The sequence below is a fragment of the Lathyrus oleraceus genome, unplaced genomic scaffold, assembly GCF_024323335.1.
Source record: "Lathyrus oleraceus cultivar Zhongwan6 unplaced genomic scaffold, CAAS_Psat_ZW6_1.0 chrUn1266, whole genome shotgun sequence".
In the NCBI taxonomy this organism is placed as follows: Eukaryota; Viridiplantae; Streptophyta; class Magnoliopsida; order Fabales; family Fabaceae; genus Lathyrus; species Lathyrus oleraceus.
In genome coordinates this window covers 2526-10000 of record NW_026113655.1, presented here as the reverse complement: position 1 = coordinate 10000, position 7475 = coordinate 2526, and the positions used below count along the sequence as shown (strand labels likewise).

Here is a 7475-nt window from a genome sequence, read left to right as displayed (position 1 = left end):
ACATACTCACTAATATGGAATTGTATTGCGAGTGATTCTGTATGGTAAAGGAGGAAGGATGGTTATGTTACGCATATGTCATAAGGTCTGGAAGTGAGGTAGTGTATAAGTGTTTCAGTTTCTAAGTCCACTAAAATATTTTAGAAGAACGAGAGTACTTAATGGAATATATATATATTTGGAATGGTAGCTTGCAAGTGGTTAAAGACTTGAGGGATAAGGACGTTCAATTTTGTTGGGAGCCTAAGGTAGTGGTGAAGTCTAAGGAGAGACTCGAGGACATGGCTGCCTATTCCAAGTGAAACATGTATGGACAAAATGGAGGTTATAAGATAAACCAAGTATGTTCAGTTTTAGAAGGGAGATCGGATTGGAGATAGCTCGTCAGCGGTTCAGTGTTAGTAAGAGACCATAATGGAATGATGAGTTACCTAAGGATCAATTATAAGAGTTTGTGTTGTAGAGAGATAACGCCCATTATATAGTAATGGAAGCTCCAGTGGGTTTTGGTTGTGTGAGAACTGGTTGAGGACAAGAGCAATTAAGTTGGATTTAAGGAAGTCTAGTAGAATGGTTTTGTAATTGGAACTGAGAGAATTACCATAGGGAGACAAGTGAACACCGAGTGCGGAAGTAGTGTGGATGTTGCAATACAACTGTTGTAATGGGGCACATTTTAGATAGAGGCACAATGGGACCATTAAGATTCATTAAGACAAAGTTATGGGCGTGTAGTTGATGATTGTTCACATCGAGGATTTCTAGAGTATGTAGTGTGTAACACCCGAGGTCGGAGAGGCCGAAGAGTGGTTACATGTAACATCCGAGGGCGATGGAGTGGTTGTCGATGCATGATGCATGACAATGAGACACTCCTAGCAACTTCTAGGGAAAAAACCGAATTCACATCAGAATGAGAGGGATCCTGAGGCTGTGCAGGTATGAGACTACATGGTTGAAAGAAGGCTTATAAGGATTAATTGGTACTACCTATATCAACAAGATGCATCTTCTTTTCGGTATCCTAACCAATAAGAACTCCATAGTTAAGCGTGCTTGACTTGGAGTAGTATTGGGATGGGTGACCTTCTGGGAAGTTTCCTGAAAAGCGTGCGAGTGAGGACAAAACATGTTGAAAAAGGTCGTGTTGATTTGTGGGGTTAGTTGATAATCCTGAAAGCAGTCTGGGGTGTTACATAGTGGAATAGAGGAAGTTAAACCTTGGTGTTAAGAGAAGTGTGTGATAGCAGTATTATGGTCACAAGTAAGTGTAATGGATTCCTTGTCTTGAGATGGATGTAAAGTAACATACATTTTTTTGAGTAGTGAGTCTTGTATTCTAAGAAGTTTAGTTGATGATAGCCAACAAAGGATAAGCTAAGCTGGAGCATGTGGACTAAGTGTAGAATGTGGAATATTTTATGTTGCAAGAGTTTATTGGGAGGCAATGAGGATAATTCGTGGGAAGTTATAGAGACAAATGTGGAATATTTTATGTTGCAAGAGTTTATTGGGAGGCAATGAGGATTATTCGTGGGAAGTTATAGAGACAAGTAACCCCGGTATAATGCAGTGTGTAGTAGGTATTGGTTTAGAAGAAAATTCTAGTCATAATTGTGTGGCAATGATAAGGTTCATCTTAAGTGCATTTTATTTGGATTGAAAGAGTAATATTGGCTTATTGGAAGTCTGGTTGTTATTTATCTTCTTGAGAAGTATTTGGTTGGTTGGTTAGTCGCGGAGTATAAACATTCACACCGTGTTGGAGCTAAGAATGTCTTAAATGTCATAAGAGTACCGTTGTGGATGTACAAATTGAGGATGGAGTTACAAATCCCCACAAGTCATATTAGTAGTTTTGAAATTGGGATTTCTGAAGGTGTAGCGCGTAGTTGGTCATCTGAGGAGATATCATGGAAGCCAGACGTGTGGGAAAACCAACCTGGTAGACCATGCTCAGTTTAAGTGAGTTTGGGAAGTACCACTATTATGATTATGAATAACTATAAGGAACAAATTTGGAAGAGACCTACTACGTGGTGATCTGGAAGAGATTAGATAGGTATATGGTACATATTGATAGGTGTGAAATGGTTGGTCATGGTATGAAATTGATTGATTCATTTGGATTCATAGCCTTAGATGTAGACTCCCTGAGAATGGTGATGGATGTGTACGATGATACTTTACCCTATTGGAAGGATTCATGAGTTATACTTCCCAGGAGGAACGAGAATCAGTTATTCCTACGGTTAAACATGTAACTCGGATGGTATGTTAGTAAGAGCATGAGCTAAGATTATGGAAGATGGGACAGAATGATTGAGGTGAATGATTTTGGATACAAAGTGAAATGTTATCTCTAGATGTGTATGGAATATTTTGTGTGACTCTATGAGGTGTATGGACACTCATAGTTATGTTCTAGATTGCTTAAGTTCCTTAGAAGTGGTGTTTTGTTGATGAATTAAAGTTCCTTGACGGCGTTACTTTATTATTGGCTGAGATTATGTGTCGGGAGAAATCTTGAGTGAATCAGAACCCTATAAGAGGATTGATATGGAATATAGTAACCGGAACCAGAGATTGTCAAACTAATTTGGTTTAGCTGCATCAAACACATGACAAATTTGGATGTTCTATGTTTTTATGGTTGTAGTAATGTAACCCCTGGATACCTATCTTCTGAAGGGTGTTGGTCTTATTCTACACTTTTGTGAGTCATCAAGGAAGTTGTTCTACTAATGGAAGTCGGTAAGGTTCTTGTATCATTTTGGACAGTAGGCACTCTGGAGGGTAAGTGTGTTTCTTTGTGGATTGTTATCTAAATATTAGTGCCTAGGAATCCCAGGTGTCCCACTGTTGGGATCAGAGTATCACAGTGGAAGGTGATGGATGAAAGAGCTCAATCAAGTCTATGGGGATCAGGGAGATAGTAACTCGTAAGAATGGAGGTAAGGATGAGAGTAAGATAATCTCGTGCTAATGGTTCTATCTCATTGGAGTAGTACGAGAGAAGTGAAGCAGTAGGAGTAAGGGCTTGTAGCATACAGTAATAAATCAAGTGAAGTTTATGAGATTATCAATAAATGGATTACAAAGTTGTCGCATTTGTTGAAGGAATAATAAGAAAAGAGTAGTCAATATTGTTTGTGGTCAGGGAATCAATAAATTTTCTTATGAAGAATTAATGAGTATTGATTAATCAAATCCAAATAAGGTGTTGTAATTATGTTTTGTGTAACATAGTACAAGCCTTACCACTAGGCTAGAGAGGTTGTTGTTGAATACTTATGCAATGAATAAATATTAATCTAAATCTTGATTAAGATAGATTAATGAATTAATTGAGTGGTGTAACTCCGTTTTGGACATGGTCGGATGCGTTAGAAAGATAACGTAAAGGGCTATTATTATTGTTCCATGTTATAAAATATTATGTGATTTATAAATGCCATGAATTTTATCATGATGAAAATTAAATATTGTTGTTATGTGAAAGGTGAAGTAACATGATTAAAACTCTACAAAGATGAGTGAGGAAACCTAGGAGAATGACGTGATTAATAACTTAGAAATATGATCTAGGTTATGGAACATGTGTGATATGTATGAGAATACGGTATTCATTCGTACGTCGCTTATGTGAGGTCGTAGACGAATTGTTGTCATTATTGAGAATGAGACGCATTGTATGGAACATGCCATGTTATTATTTGTGTATTGTGGTGAATGAAGTCACCTGTGATTAATGAATTCTGTTATGGTTCATGGAACCAATGATTTGTGGAACCGAACTTTGTTATGGTTCATGGAACCAATGATTATGGAACCGATCATGTATTCAGAATGTTGGTTTTTCTGTGGTGGTACACATCTCTTGTGGTATGCTTAGATGAGTAAGCATTGGGATGTGGGACCAATGATTCGAGCCTCAATTGGGTTTGAGCCCCAACCATGGCGGACATGGGGGAAAGGTGGACACCTATGTGGGTTAGAGTCTCATACGGTGAAAGATACCCTAGGTGGGTTAGAGTCCCATACGGGTGATGGTTCTTAAAAGTGGGTTAGATTCCCATAGGGGAACCTGATATCCACCGCGAAAGTCGAATCATACGGACATGCGTGAACCAAGCCTTGGCCTAGACGTAGGTCCGATTGGGGATCGATGTTGCGTGAATCTGAATAATGATCGTGGTTGAGTTATGAGAACTCAGATGCATGTTGCCATACAATTGCGAGATAGTTCCCCATCGCTCAAGTCTTCTTTCCCTTGTTGACTTGAGTTGGATATGAGTTGAATATTGATTAGAACCCTGTAGAGCCGAGTGGACCCATAGGATAGGAGAACTCACTGAGATTATTATCTCATCCCATCATTGTTGTTATTTTTCAGGTATTCTTTACAGGTTGGATCTAAGAGAAACTGTTATGGATGTTTCAAGGGTTGCTGTTCATTATGATCTTCCGCTGTGGAGTTGTGTGCAATGAAGATATTGTACATAGTTCTTATATTTTTATTGTTTAGGCATTATTGTATACCATGTTTCATTGATGTTTTAGTTTGGACATGTATATATATTGATGCCATTAGGCACTTATGTTGTGACAGTACCAAAATTTAACACTTGTATGATATTATTCTAGATATATATTATACGGGTTGTTACAACCACTTTCTTTTTTATCTGAGTATTTATGAAAATAAGGTTGTATATGGTTGACGTATTTTAGAATGAACGACAAGTGCTTGAATGGGTGAGTAAGACAACTCATATCCAAGCATTTGAGGAGAGGAATTGAAGACTCAAGACCATCTCCCTTTTCATATAGTTTATTATGAAATGATTTGATTAATTTATTAATTTGCGGAAAAATGACAATAGTTCGACTGACCGGGTAAGAGAACTCGTATTCAAACAATTGAGGAGAGAAGTTGAAAACTCAAAGTCATCTCCATTTTCATTTAGCTTATCATAAAAGTATTTTGATTTAATCAGGTTTAGAAGTTTTTAAAGAGAAATGACAATTATTTGACTAACCGAGTAAGAGAACTCGTATTCAAATAATCGAGGAGAGGAGATGAAAACTCAAAGCCATCTCCCTTTTCATTTCCAAATTATGAAAATAATTTGATTAGGTTAAGTTTGGGCGAGTTAGAAATGATGATTAATTGACTAACCGAGTAAGAAAACTCGTATTCAAATAATCGAGAAGAGGAGTTGAAAACTCAAAACCATCCCCCTTTTGATTTCTAAATGAAATAATATTTGATTGTGATTAGGTATTTTAATTGAGTGTGAATAAAAATGCTCGATATTAGATCGAGGTTTGAATTGGTGTTTGTGAATAAATTGTATTTTATTGAGTGAATCAATCATCTACTCGATTAAAATCGAATAGGTCTCATTGTAAGAAAGCCCAAGAGTAAGCTATGTGAGGTTGATAGCGATGCTTTTAAAAGCGGTCGACTTACAAGGGTGTTTAAAAATGGACTCGATATTTGAATCGAGAATTGTCACTAATTATAAAAATCATTTGAGTTTGCGATTGTAGCGACACTTTCGTCGGTTTTTATTAGCCATGAATTAAATAAATAAAATACCTCTTTTTTGCATAATAAACATAAATATTTACATGGATACAAAAACAATATGCTATCATAAAATAAATACCATGAAATTTTAGTGAAAGGTTGTTATCATTATTTTTGAATATAGGAATAAGATGTAAATAATTTAAATGAAAGAAGATAGAGAACTAAAGAGTAACAGAAAGAGTGTCATGAAGTAATAAAAGATGCAACCATGGGCCTAAGGCCCGATAACACAAACAACCCCCCCAAAAAGTCAAATAATAACATATCCCTAGGGAAATAAATTGGCGCTGCAATCGAAAGAAAGTTAGAAAAGCAACTTTCACCCATGCTATTTCAATAGCTCATGGTACTGGCGGGAGGAAAAGGAATAAGTCTCAAATACTCATATTTTCTGTTATCTCTCACAAACCCTCCACATGGAGAAACATGTAAAATTACTCATAATATTTACAATATTTTCATACTAAGTTATAATCCATATACCAACTAAAGACACTCCCACTGTCCTAGAGCGATTTACACCCATACAATAATACCATACACAACCACACTTAGAGCATCGGGATAGGAATTCTGGACTTCCAAAATTGTTTTTACATAAGCAATTCCAATGGTTTACCGTAGAGAACAAAATGAAATTTAAAAATTTACTGCAATTTGGTGTGTGGTTTATTTGGAATATGAGATATCAAATCATAAGGAAAACCACCAACTTGTATTACATTTGCAAGCTGCAAAAAAAATTTATTTACGGTATATGATATAGCCAGACCAGATCCGATATGTTCATGGTACCATGGATAATCGAGATTAATAACAAACTAACATTCTAATGAATAGCTCAATGAAAATCCAATCGACAACCCATACATATCTAGCAAGCAACTCTCATGTTTACAAAGGGAAGTGTAAATCGAAAAATTACCAATCGAGTTGCAAATAATACTGCTGTTGTTCAAAGGCGGGCAGGCGGCGGAGAAGAAATGTTTGTGAGTGGTGGTTTCGGCGATGAGGGTGTTGGAGAGGTGGCTAGCACGGTGGCGGCAATCGCGGGGGTCCGAAGGTGAAAGAGATTCCGGCGATGGTGAAAAGGATACCGGTGATTTGATGAAGGTTGTAGGTCCAGTGGGTTTATAGTTGTTGGAGGAAGTGGAAGATGTTGAGGTTGAAGGGGAATCTAGTGGTGTTTGGTGCGGTTGTCGCTTGGTGTGGACGTGTGGTGGTTCACACCGGAGGCGCGATTGTGAGTTTGTTGCGATGAAATGAAACGGAGAAGGTGAGAGTTATGGAGGATTTGAAGCGTGATGGTTGGTGCGCCGACGATTCGCGTGGTGGCTTTTGGATGAGCGGAGAAGAAGAGGCTGGGTTTGGCGGCGAGCTCAATGGAGCGTTTTGGTTTTGTGGTGGAGACGATGAGAGAAAAGGGATTTTGTAAGTGAGGTAGGTGGTGATTGAGAGGAAAAAAAGTTTTTTTAATTTTATTTTCTTTTTCAGAGAGAATAGTGGAGAGGAGGGTAGCTGGAGTGAGTGAGAGAGACAGATGTAGTGAGGGGAAAAGAGAGAGAGCTGAAGAGAGTGAAGGGAAGCGCAATGTGTGATGTCGAGAGGGCAACGTGAGGTCCCCTTTTTTTTTGATTTTTTTTTATTTCTATTTATTTATTTATTTAAGTTTTTTGATTGGATGAATAGGAAAAACGTGGATTGATATGATTTACCGTTGATAAATCTTGATGTAGCCATCATGAATAAATCAAAGGAACACCAAGAAACACATATTTTAAAATGTCTAGAATGCAGTTTCTATATAATTTAATTGATAAAAAAACAATTAAAATCAATTAAACCAAATAGAATTCACAACTCCTGAAAATAAAAT

The 7475-nt window shown here is 37.2% G+C and overlaps 1 long non-coding RNA gene across 1 annotated transcript; it reads right to left on the bottom strand.

Annotated features, from left to right (window-relative positions):
• Nucleotides 1-5959: 5959 nt before the first annotated feature.
• On the bottom strand, nt 5960-7218 carry LOC127115146 (uncharacterized). Its single transcript, XR_007800687.1, has 2 exons — nt 6525-7218; nt 5960-6330 (listed from the first exon to the last, which is right to left on the bottom strand). It is a non-coding gene; the product is annotated as an uncharacterized LOC127115146 (long non-coding RNA).
• Between the last annotated feature and the right edge of the window lie 257 nt (nt 7219-7475).